This window comes from Polistes dominula, unplaced genomic scaffold (assembly GCF_049000335.1).
Source record: "Polistes dominula isolate Pdom_NZ unplaced genomic scaffold, Pdom_raw_medaka contig_82, whole genome shotgun sequence".
NCBI classification, from domain to species: Eukaryota; Metazoa; Arthropoda; class Insecta; order Hymenoptera; family Vespidae; genus Polistes; species Polistes dominula.
Window position 1 is genome coordinate 5,296,583 of NW_028301046.1, and position 13,442 is coordinate 5,310,024.

The 13,442-nt window shown below is 33.5% G+C and overlaps 1 protein-coding gene and 1 long non-coding RNA gene across 2 annotated transcripts in view; one reads left to right on the forward strand and one right to left on the reverse strand.

Annotated features, from left to right (window-relative positions):
- LOC107074580 (uncharacterized) overlaps positions 1–13,442 on the forward strand; it is a 384,592-nt gene that overhangs the window by 227,046 nt on the left and 144,104 nt on the right. The window lies entirely within an intron of this gene.
- On the reverse strand, positions 494–6,859 carry LOC107074582 (uncharacterized). Its single transcript, XR_016177482.1, has 4 exons — positions 6,205–6,859; positions 3,931–4,447; positions 1,852–3,454; positions 494–1,748 (listed from the first exon to the last, which is right to left on the reverse strand). It is a non-coding gene; the product is annotated as an uncharacterized LOC107074582 (long non-coding RNA).

Genomic DNA, 13,442 nt, shown 5'->3' on the forward strand with positions numbered 1-13,442 from the left:
GATCCGAAACCACCGATATCGCGGATGTTAACTCCACGTTAATGCGATTTTCCCAAACCGTATGACCGATCGTACCCCTACGAAATCGCTTTTCACCCTTCTGTCGGACACCACCCAATGATTTTCGCTTATGCATTTCGTCGTCGATATTTTTGAACAAATCGACAATTCTATTCACTTTACTTGTAATATAAATTTGTGTCGTATTTTATTTCGAAGCATAGTAAGTCAAATTTCGTTTTTGGTGATGGCTTTAAAAAAATAAATAAATCGGAATCGTAAATACAATTGTCTAACTGAAGAAGAAAGAGCTATTAACTTACTTTCAACATTTTCTGAGAAAATTTACTTCAAAATTTGTTCATTATTATAAATAATGAATAAATTTTGTATACAATTTAACTAAATGGATATTCGAGTAAATTTATTAAGATTTTATTAATAATGTTTCAAATATATTTCTATAATTCTGAAATGAAAAAGAATTTGTATAAGTAGATGTAAAATAACTGTTATCAGGTAACAAGACATTATGGGAATTCGATAAAAACAAAATGTAGTATGTATAATTCGTAGTTATACATTTATCTGCAATTATTGTTAAAAATGTTACATATACTTTCCTTCTCAATCACTCAGTCACGTGATTTATCATGAAATTTGCTTTGGAAATAAACAGGTCATTTGTCGGAAAGATCGGTTTGATCATCGATCAAAGTCGAATCGTTTTTCGTTCTCGATATTTCACTTTTACATATACTTATATATATAAGAGTAGAAAGTAGAAACACGTAACGAAATCGTTTATAAATAAAGTAACAGAGAAATGGATGTAATGTGTTTTGTAGTTTTTTTTTCTTTTTATTTTTTCAAAAGAATCGATCTAAATCTTTTCGAGACGTCATTTGTAAGTAGGTCAGAGTAAAAAAGAAAAAAAGAGTATAAAGAGAGAAAAATAAACGCGTTTTAAAAACGTAAGACACTTTCGGAAATTCGATAAAAGAAAAATTCTCTATAAACGCGTTACCGTGACGAACGAACGAACGAACGAACGAACGAACGAACGAAAAAACGAAAGAACGAAGGAAGGAAGGGTGTATCTATCTATCTCTTCTCCTTATCAAGCTATTTCTAGCATCTCCTTTCCTATCCATAGTTCCTCGTTGCACTTTCATAGTAGCCGGCGAATTAATGCGCTTCGAGAAAGTAGGCTAGCCCAATATCGTTAAGCCGCCTTCAAATCCGATGGAATTACCAGGCGTTCATTCGAAACGAGTTTCTCCTCTTGCTCCTCCTCTAACTCTTCTTCGTTAAGAACGTAACAAAATAAGCTTTTCGAAACGTCTTTACGCCATCACCACCACCACCACCACCATCACCATCATCGACGACGAAGTTCTTACCATCGCGTTAATCGATAAACTTCATCGTTCGTTATTTTCTTCTTTAATTTCTTCTTCTATTTTTTTTTTTTTTTGCATTTATCGATCGATCGGGGTTTTATTTTAACAAAATATCATATTACGTGATATTCGATCGAAGACACATTTTCCCTCTCTTCCTTCTTCTCTTACCGCCCTCCGACTTCTCCCCTTCAACGCGAAGAAGAAAATTTATTGACAAAGTCATCGTCACGTTGCAGTATAACTCGGCTGCATATGATCTTTTGACTATGTCAACGTTAATTATACTTAGGTATACTCTCTAACCCAACGATTATATTATCGTGGTAAACGATCCTGGGATGACTAAAAAAAGAAAAAAAAGAAAAAAAGAAAAGAGATTAATATCTTTACGTAGCGTCCTCTCTTAACGTCGATCATAAAAGTTTTTAAGCTCCGCGAACTTTACCGAATCTCGTTCCCTTTCTCCTCGTTCATGTCTCATGGATTCCCTTTGAGATCGTCGTAACTTTCTCGCGTTTTTGCATCCACCAAAGGGAAACTTCTATAGCTTTGAGAAGCAAAACTGAAGAAAAGATTAAACGTTACTACCTTCGCACAATTTTCAACGCAACGATACTCTCCCTCTTTCTCTCTTTTCTCTCTCTCTCTCTCTCTCTCTCTCTCTCTCGTGGTTTTTCAAATAATTCTCTTCAAAAAAATAAAGGGAAAGAGAGATAATATATGTGTGTGTGTGTGTGTGTGTGTGTGTATGTGTGTGTTATTCGTTTTTTCATTTTTTCTTGAACTCTTTCGTATACATAAACCGTAATAGCAACTCGATCAGAAATCATATAACACAAGCGTATAATTTCTTTGAAAAATTTAATTCTTCCACGAGTGAAATCTCTTTTTAAATCTTTGTATTTCTACTTTGTTTTATTAAATTCTAGACAAACTAAAACGAAAAAAAGAGAAAATGAAAAGAAAAAATCAAGTCGTCAATTTTTTAGAACGAATCAATGATAAACGATTCTTACGAACCGGTGTCATATTTCGAGATACTGTGTTTTAAAAAATACAAGTGATTCGAAAAGAGTGATTCAAAATGAACTAATGAAAAAACAACTCTCGATGAGTAGCTTACATCTTTCAATTATATAATATCTCTTTAATATTACCCTGTATGGAAATAAATCGTTCTACCAGTAAATGTTGATAGGTAAAAAAGACAACAAATGATCGTAACATTCAAGTTACGTTGAAATCGCAATTGAATATTTTGTTGTTTTTTCGATCGTGTTTCTATCTAAATACGTTTAACTATAGTTACAAGAAAATTCGTATGGTTTTACGATTCCATTAAAATTCTCTGTAAAAAGAAATATATATTCCATACTAATAATAATAAAAACGGTATTCACAAAGCAGGCGAATTCAATTATTCAGCATTCAATATACTTTAACTTTGTCGGTATTATGGATTTTTCGAGGACGATAAATCTTTTTCTCCCTGTTGGTCGGAGACCATGCGCTCCCGCGCGCATGCCCGTTCGCCTATTAACCTCCAACCTTATTTCTCCTCTACTATGTTTTTCTCACTTTCGCAGAATGCACTCTAGAGGCCAGGAGCATAAGCAGCACCCAGCAATGGATGCTGTTCAACGTGAAGATGCTTTAAATGTTCTTTTCTATCGTTTTACGTATTATCAGATAAGAGTACATTCATATACCCATACATATATATACGTTAAACGATTGCATGAACGCACTATGAAGAATAGCGTGCGTAACCAACTCGATGGATGCACTTACAGTGTAATACCGGCACAGTTTACTTCAAGTTTCTACATGGATCTTTTATCCCCACTCCTACACGCGTTTTCTATACGCTTCATATGCTTTCATGTGTATTAACATATTCTAAAAGGTTTCCTTTTTTCTTTTTATTTTATTTTATTTTTTTTTTTTAAAGAAAAAATAAATAAAAAGAAAGATATAGAATAGAAAAGGTAAATTTCGTAGACCTCGTGGTTGTTGGTAGCTGGCTTCACTTAAAACTTGAAGAAAATCTAGAAGCAATTGAAAATTTTGAATAAGTCATGAAAAAAAGCTTATATTATTGTATAACGTGAAAGAAAATAAAGAGTAACTCTTCGATATTCTTGCGGTTCAATGTAAAAATAGGTTACATAGGGTGAAAAAAAAGGGAAAAGAGTTAAAGAAAAAAGAAAGAAAACGATGTTGGTGGTGATGGTAGTAGTGGTAGTCGGCAAGGATCGCGCGTAATTTCACACTTCACCAGATGGTAATTCGTTCCAAATTCGAATCGATTTTTCTTAACTCGTTTTTCCTACCAACTGATGAATCATAAATCAAAGATCTCTGTGTATTACAAACTATTAATGGCGTTTGATTTGCTGTTAGTTTCAGACGAACTCGTCGTCACATGACGACGAATCTCGCATTTTGTATTTGTTTTTAATTTTTCCTTTTTTTTCCCCCTTCTTTTAAACATATACTTAGATTTTTTTTCTCTTTATATTACCTTCTTAACCTTTCGACATTTTTTCCATTTTCTTCTTTTTCTTGTAATTTTTACTTTCAACTTCGTATAATTACTAGTAAAATTTTGTTATTGGAAATATAAACAAACTCGTGCACTCCTCGAGGGGTGAGGGTTGAGGGGTTGAAATCGCTGGAGAACGTGCAATGTAGTAGCCTGTTCTCTGAGAAATCCACCAACCTTACTTAGTATAACATATGTATACTTGGATACGTACATAAATACAAAGGTTAGTGTAAGCGACTTGATTCTCCAACGTCCCGAGAGTCGACGTAGCGGTAACAGTAATGCCTACAAGCTATTATTATGCGTTTGTTATGTTAATGACTCGCATGACGGCTCCGTCGTCCGCAGAGGTCAACCGTTCCATCCACTCCTCGCTCTTGAATGCAGTTCCTACAGAACCTGTTCCTCGTTGTTGCTTCTAGTCTCCGTTGACTTCGACCTCATCGTACGGTGGTAGTGTGTCTCCTATGGTTTGCTTTCTCCCATATGGAATCTGTCACGGTAAATAACAAGAATAATAATTAATCGACCCTTATTGTTTCAAATTGATCCCCGACTTTGTCAAAACTCGAGTTGTTGTTGTTACTTAATTATTATTTAATTGGAAACTATATTCATATATTTTCAATGTTCTATTAATCCTTTTAATGATCAATAGATTTAATTGAAAAATTAATGATGTAGTTTATCTATTATATAAAATAATATCAAAAAGATCTTAGGATCAGTTTTATCCTTAAGTTTACGTAGAAATATATTATATTAAATATTAAAGATTATAAATGTGTGTCTATATATAGATTTACAATGTATTTTGAACGTAGAAAACAAAGCAAAATAATTTTTACATAGATATTTAAAGCATATCAAAAATAGAAAATAATATGAAAATAAAGACAATGTCTATTTTAGTTAAACTTGCTTTGAATATAAATTTTAAAAAAGCCCATTAAGTAAATCCTAATAATAGAATTGAAAGGGTTATATGGGTCATCGGCAATCTCTTCTTTGTCAAACACACTTTTCCGATTGTTTCATTCGGTTACATCTGACCGACCCCTTTTACCAACTTGATCTTTTAATAAACAACAAGACGTTTAATTAACGAGAAACAATGTCCTACGATATTCACATACAGAAAACGTTTACATATAAGCACTTAGAACCCCATAGGACTCGCGATAAAAAGGGAAGAAAAGAGAAACAAAAAAATGAAAAGAGACAGAAGAAAGAAAAACAGTAAAAATAAGCTCGATATCATTTCTTAAACGAGTCCCACGCGTTTGTTGCACTGTCATCTTTTCTCTTTGCGTTTCGTTAAATCAACGAGAGACCGACAAACTAAGGGCGAAGATTTTAAGGGCGAGAGAAAGAGAAAGATTAAAAGAATTATCGCGCGTCCTCGTAATTGCTCTAATTTTCTACATTCTTTTTCTTCCTCTTTTTTTATTTTTATGCTTCCAAGAGATAGAATGAAAATATAAAATGGATGATAAAAAGAAGGTCACTGTTCAAGTTGACAGGATAACCTTTAAAAGCTCACCGGACGTAAATTATTTTTTGTAAAAATAAGAAAAAGGGAAAAGAGAGACTAAGCATTATTATATTTAAACATATATTATTTAATAAAGAATGATTTGTACATAAAAAAATAAAACCCCTCGGATTATTCTTCTTATTACGTTCGTTTCAATTGTATTAATAATCATATTATTTGTTAATTGAATTCGTTGGACGGTTTTTTAATTAAAAATTCGTAAAATATATTTTTATTACTGGATCGAAATTAACTACGAATTTGATTGACTTATAAATATTCATTTAGTAAAAATTATTACGGTAGGTGTGTATCAACGTTAATTAATAATAATAACGTTCGTTAGAGTTTAATATTTAATTTTATTTAATATAATATTGGAATTTATCGATAAATATTATCTTTACCTTATTTTCAATTATTCTATCTTTTATTTGAACGTTCATTTTCGATTTTTTTTTCCTTATTAAAGAAAAATATAGAGAAAAATTTTTAACGGGATAATATTTTTTCGATTGCAAAGAATTATGCAAAACGAGAGCTTTTACCATAACCCGTACTACAAAAGATTAACGTTTCAGTACATATCATAAATAAGAAAATATGTAACAATTTAAATACGTACATATGTACAATATACGCTTGTATATAAGCGTGAAATATAATACTAAGCGAGTTTGAGAAATAAAGATATGGAAATGACAGAGTTTTACCTTGTTTCACAAAAAACCATCATCAGGGTGAAACTCGTATCCCGAAGCTGTGCTGTCTCGAGGAATTCGTTTCAAAACTTGTTGGACCCTTCATTTTTTGCTCGCTTTTTTTCTTTCAATTTTCGTACCACACGCGTAACATTAATTTCATTTTTCCTTCTTTAGCATACGCAAAACCATTAGAATGAATTAAAAATGAACATAAAAAAGAAAGAAAAACAAAAAAGTTAAACGGTATTCAATCAAATTTAACGTTAAACAAATAGTCCAAATTTTTAATCCATACTATGAAGAATTCCTTTGATAATCACGATAAACTCAAGATTGTTATATGGAAAGCTTTAGAAAAAAATTATTTTAGTAGAAATTAATGAAAATAGTTAACGATATAAAACGTTAGAACAGAGAGGAATGTTTTGTATTTCGAGGTGAGGAAAATGTGACATCGGGGATTGAATCAACGTGGCCGTTGCGCGTAACATTAATTGGATATGGGAAGAAGAGGGTTTTGTTAGGGGGTGGAGAGAAGTATAAAGAGTGGTGAGGAGGACGGTAATTAGAAGAATTTAAAGTAAACACATGGAAAAATATTCTAATGACAAACGTTAGCGACACTCGTCGCTCTGGCAAGGCTGTTGTACGATACAAAAGAGAAAGATAGAGAGAAAGAGAGAGAGAGAGAGATAAAATGGCGAAGTTATACGCGCGCAGGAGCGTAACGCAGGCGCGATCGGGCCACAGCCCCGTTGCCGAGGGTGGCACCTCTCGTAGAGGAATCTCGCGAACGTTTCAGTACCGTCTCGCTCTCTAACAGGGGAAACCGGAAATGTTTCTAACCCCCCGGTCACCGTACTGGCGGGAAAATAAAATAAGTGCGAGTTTGTCTTCTTAAATCACCGCGAGTGTTTCACGCTTAAAAGTTTGTCAACTTTCACGTAAAATAGTATTTTGTGTGTGTGGTAATTGTGTTTGAAAGATTTTTCTCTTTCTGATTATTTTTATTTATTTGATTACTTTATCCTTCGACTAATATTTTCTACATCTATAGTGATTAGTCGATGTGAAGAAATAAGAAAAGGAAGAATATACGAATAATAATACACACCTTATCGACCTATTTTTTTACTTTCTTGTTCTCTTTTCACTTGCTTCTATCTTTGAACGTTGTTCGTTCCATAAGAACAAAATAAACAAAGGAAGTAGAAAGAAAACATAAAAAATAGAAGGAACGAAAGGGAATAGTTCTTCTTCTACGAGTGTCAGAACACACGTTCTTATTCGGTGAAACTACACGTGTGTTACGTGAATTTGATCGTGAAATAGTTTATCGGAAGTTTCGTGGAAGAGAAGAAAAAACCCGGATATAGTAGAAAAGTATCGACGTACATCTACCGATACTACTAGGACCATCAAAGTTATCTCTAGCTGAAAGTTTTTTCGACGGAATTGTGGAAAGGGGAAGAAACGAGAAAGCGAAAGCTTTGTCGAAAGGTTGGTCCCAAACTGGGCTTGGGAATGAGATTAGCTTTTTATTCCTACCTAGACTCTCGATCGGATGTCCCGGAAACGTCTACACCCTCACTCTATACTACGCCTACTAAATTCGAAGGATGTTCGGCCTTTTCCAGAAACGTTGTGAAATACTATTCTACAGTGCCGGTGCATCGTTCGCAAGATTTACGCTCGAAAGTTCAAAGGAGCTTTAATGATGGTTCTTTCTGATCGTTTCGTTCTTTCAAATACTTCGACTTTTTGTCGAGGATTTGATTTCACTAGAAAATCTCTACGTTCGTTTCGTTCGTTTCGTTCGTTCGTTCGTTCGTTCGTTTGCTTTGAAATAGAAAAATATCTAGCCGATTGAAATGTGACACACACACACATACACACATACACATATATACATTTTATTATTATTTATTTTTCCTAAAAGAATACCTTTTTTAATTTCTTTCTTTTTTCTTTTTCATTTTTTGTTTCTTTTCTTGTTTAAATGTAATTTTAATCTGGTTAAACTGTTTAAGCTCTTCGTAATTACTCGGGTTGTGATATCTTTTAGAAACGTTTGTTGGTATAGAAGATACACTTAATGTCATTAACTCGAATTCTTCAAAGTCTTTCACTTGATACTACCGTATATCGATTCGCCGTTTAGAATTTTGAGATACTCTTACAAAAGTGTCGAATATCGAAGAAGATAATCTTTATTTTTGAAAAGACAAAGAAAGTCCGCGTGTTATATGACAAACGTTGTTTGACTATCTTCAATAATTCTTTGAAGATTCTTCGAATAGTCTTTGAATTCTTTCAATGCTTAGCATCTTGTCATCGTTTCTCATTTATATTCTTGAAATTCTTCTATCATCACGTCGTTTGAAATATTTGGAGAAAATCTTTTGAAGAAATAATTACATGAAGTGATTTTGAGAAAATCGAAATCAATCAGTCATTTGTTTTTTCATTAGAAATTATGTTGTATTGAAATACGATTGAAAAAATATCAAATCGGCGCGTAACGTTAACGACAAATTGACAAAAGCTTTAACAATTGTCGCAAATATTTTATTTCCATGAATCTCTTTTACTTCGTTATCCAGTATAAAAAAGGTCAACGTTGTCGTCGTGTGTACATTTACCTACATGTTTGTGTGTATGCATCATGTGTGTTTGGGGTTGTTATAAAAAGCATAAATTGTTCGATAAAAATCGCCATATCGCTAATTGGAAAGAATGAATTTTTATTCAATCCGAGAATAAAATCATCGAGTGGTAGTAGAGAAAATAAATGAATGAATGAATCTCCACTATCACTCGAGTTTAGTCTCTGACGAGTGAAAGTTCGAACATGCGACCGCGCGTTTCGTTACCACGACTCATTTTTCTTCTTTTTCTTTATTGTAACATTTGCGAGCCACGACACGATTTCATAACGTCTTTTAGTGAAATAACACGACGCAAGTTTTGACAATTAAAAGAATTTTATGGAAATAACGAGAACCATAATAAAAGGAAACGGTGACAAATAGAACCAAAAAAAGTGAAAGAAAAAAAGAAAGAAAAAGAGAGAGAGAGAGAGAGAGGAAGAGAAATAGAAAAAAAAGCAATGACGAAGGAGTCATGATGGCGAAACCAACGTAGACTTAATACCCGAGTAAGGATCTCGAAGAGTAAGGAGTTAGGTCCTGTTTGAAATGCAGCTTGCACCCTTTCAAGAACAAACTCCCGGCCTACGTTCAGCTTCTTCTTCCTCTTCCTACTCCTCCTACTCCTCCTCCTCCTCCTCCTCTTATTCCTCCCACCCACTTCCTACTGTTCCACTCTTTGCCTGTTCTTTCCGTTCAAACTTCCCGGAGAACACAAAACGTGCACTTCGAAACGCACTTTATCTTCCTGTTCTTGGAATCGTATATTTAATATATAAATATTCCTTTTCTTCTTCCAGTTTTAGTTCATTCCCACCGTTTAGCCTATATTTCTAAGTTTATATATCTCTGAGAAAATTTATTTCTTCAATATTTTGTAATATTCATAGATGAGCCAACACTTGATTTATTCTTTTTCGTTCGTTCTTTATTATTCTTAATCAATCGACACTGTAGGTTTTTTTTCTGTTTTTTTTTTTTTTTGGACAATGAAAATATTTCTTTTATCCAATTTCTCTCGTGAATCAGTAACGAGAAATTATTCTTCGAGCGTAGGAGATAAAAGTTTTTCAAGAAGAAATGTTTCTCCTTGCTTCGTTGTCATAGCGTTATTGCGAAGCAAAAGTATCCACTTTGAAAAGTTTCAATAGGACTTATCGTACGTGGATCGTTAAAGGTGCCAAGGAACGAGGATCGGAAGGTAAAAAGAGATAATAAAAAGGAAAAAAGGTACTTGTCGGTGAATCGACTCTTGAAAACGAGTCTCACGAAACTTTTGTCAACGGTCAAATATTTTACAACTAGAAGATCTTAAAAGTGAAACAAGATTTTTCCTCTCTCTCTCTCTCTCTCTCTCTCTTTCTCTCCCTTTTTCTATCTTAGTTTTTGTTGCTGATTGTTAGATTAAACGAGAGTACGAAAGTAATCTTATCTCCACGCGAATAGATAAAAACTGGAATTCGTGAGAATGCACGCGCTTGGTTAAATGCTAATTTATTCAAAATCTCGTGCCTGGATCCGATTGGTAGGTGTTAAACTAGCTCATAAAACGTTTCTTGTCTTTATATACTCTCTTTATCTCTTTTTCCCCTTTTCTTCCCATTTTCTCCCCTTTTTTTCTACGATGTCGCAAGATGTCGGCTTGTCAAGCAAATGGAAATTCTTGGAATGACGCAGCTAGCGGTAAAGCAATCTTGTAAATTGGAAACAAATCGTCTAACGGCATCTTATTTTCTTCCTTTTTTTCCCTACCTTATTCTCAAGATCATCGTTGATTTTCCAACCCCTGATTCGCAAGATAAATTCATGAACTCCCTCAACCCTCTCCTTCCCCCTCGAGTGTTTCGATCTATCGTTTTTCTCCATATGAATATTTTAAATAACTTTTCTCGCGTTTTTTTTTCGAACGAACAATATCTCTCTCACCCTCCCAACGATTTCAGATAATAAGAGAACGAAAAATCACATGGGGTAAAATTTATATTCGACGATTTCCTTCTTGCGAATTTTACGATCTGATCGATGCTTTTATTCGTTGACGAGCTTACGAATCCACTGTGTTACCCATCGACGAATATACTTCTCGTCGGATTATCGTGCTATCAGATTTTTCTTTCTTTTTCTTCTTTTTCGTTTTTTGTATTTTTTGTATATCTTTTTTAAAACGAGTAACAAAAACGTAAAAAAGAATGAAAAGAAAGAAAAATATCTAGCTGAACAAAATTGTTCATACAGTCACTCATTTATGAAAGCCGTTAAATATATCTATCTATATATGCCTACGGTATATATGTGTATATATATATATCAATATGTATACGATCCATTTCGATAGTTTCCCATTGAAGTAATATTTTTACTCCATGTCTCGTACAGGTTCGATCGTTCGTCGACATTCTCACGCTCGATACGGTGCTTTTAATCGATAAATCTTTTGATTATATCGATTTGGGGGAAAGAAGGGGAAGGGAAGGTGGGAGGAGAGGACAGGATACACGAGAACGTTATCATATTTTACTTTCGCTTAATCTTCGTAGCAATGAACCGTTTCACGCGATGTATTATCAGAAATCTACCACACAACGATACTTATATTATTTATCAACTCCGTTAACGTATTTAATTTACGTATCTACAATATTCCCTATTTTAAATTTAAATATAAAAGTATACGGCACATGTATGTACGTACGTACGTATACATGTATGTATGTATGTATGTATATAGAGGGTGGCCCAAAAGACCATTCACAAATTAGAATAACATTTTTATCTAATAAAAATTTACACTTATTATTGTACAAACAATAAATATATTTCTTGGAAATTATTTTCAATGAGTCTTGTAAATTATAATCCATCAATCTAAATCACCGTTTTGTTCTTGACAGTAGTGAGATCTTTTTAAAATGTCTTCTTCATCACTTCTCATAATGGTCTGTGACTTTTGGATCACCCGCTAGTACATACATATGTACGTACGTATATATGTACATATGTATATGTACTTTGATAAATCATCAAATCGAACTTTTTAAAGGATTCGTCGGCTATAAAATAGTAAACCCCCGCAGGTGGTGCGATTAAAATTTGAAAGGTTCACGAATGCGCGGAGTACAAAATCGCAAAGAGAGAAAGAGAGAGAAAATCCTGCAAATTTTATTTCATCTAAATTAAAAACTAAATCCGATGGACGACGTCAATGACATCGTAGCGTAAAAATATTGCAATTTTTGTTTTGTTTTTTTAAACAAAAGAATTAAAGATGAATAGAAAAAGAGAAACAGAAAAATAGAAAGAAAAAGAAAGAGAGAGAATGAATCTGAAAAGAGAAAAAAAATAGGAGAAAATGATCGGTTCCCGTCATAAGTCGGCCATCGTCGACGATTTAAGGGTTATGAAGATAACGACGAGTGTAACAAAAATAAAAGAAAGAAAAAAAAAAGGAGGTGGGGGAAAGAAATAAAGGAAGAATGATGAAAGAAAATAGATAGGAAAAGAAAAAGAACAATTTCCGTTTGCGGTTAGGACGGGGAAATCGATCGTTAAAGCTGCCTGCACGATTTTAATTAAAAGCTTGAGCCCAGTTTTGTATCATACGCGCGCGCATTTCCTTGTATCGTGTCGACTCGTTGAAACATGGACGCCTTTATAAAACGCGTACGATGCATTCGAGATTTACTAGTTGCAAGCAACAAAACACCGTTTTATGCGATAAGAAAGAGAACAACAAAAAAACAAACTACCTGGAAGAAGAAGTACGTTGTTGTACGTTGCGTTGCGTATTTGTTTCCTCTTTGTATATGAAGGTGTGTGTTTTTCTATCTCTTTTCATCTATCTTTGATAAAAATTTTACACGTTATTTACAACATCCTTCTTTCTTTTTTTTTTTTTTTTAATGTTTGTCCGTAAAGAAATATCCAAACAAAAAGTTTATCTTGATTATATTCTCCTCTCGTCCTTATTCTGATTTATTTTTGACTTTCGAATGAACTAAAAAATAAATGCGATAATGTTACAAATATTATATAAAGATAAAGATAAAGATAAAAACAAAGAAACAAATTCCAAGCGAACCGAGTAGAACTAAACAAGAAAATAAACACAATGTAAATTTTTATATCTTGCAATTGAGTTTCGTTATTAACACATAATCATAATTGTGAACTGTGAAATCGATAATTATTTTAGGAATAATAGCACCCTAATTTGGCACGTTAATTTATTTGTATATATCGGAAAATCGATTCGACTGAAAAAGTATAGGAGAAAAAACAAACAATAAACAAAAAAGTAAAGTAGATGAAATTAAAACTTGAATTGTTCGCAATTGCTTAACACACCTGTAGTTTTAATTTCAAGGTAATTTCGTGACAGAATGAGAGAGAGAGAGGAAAAGGGAGGGAGGGATTGAAGGTAGGGGTTGAGACTGGGTAGAAGGCAGCTAATCGCGTCTCTCGGTTTATGGTTAGGGGCCAACGAGATGGTTGAAGTGACACGGCATCAAACCACTGCGAAGGGTGCGAAATAGTGTCAGTGCGTATATAACAGGCAGGGAAAGGCTTTGAGCGAACCGCAAAGCGGATGACGCTAAGGCA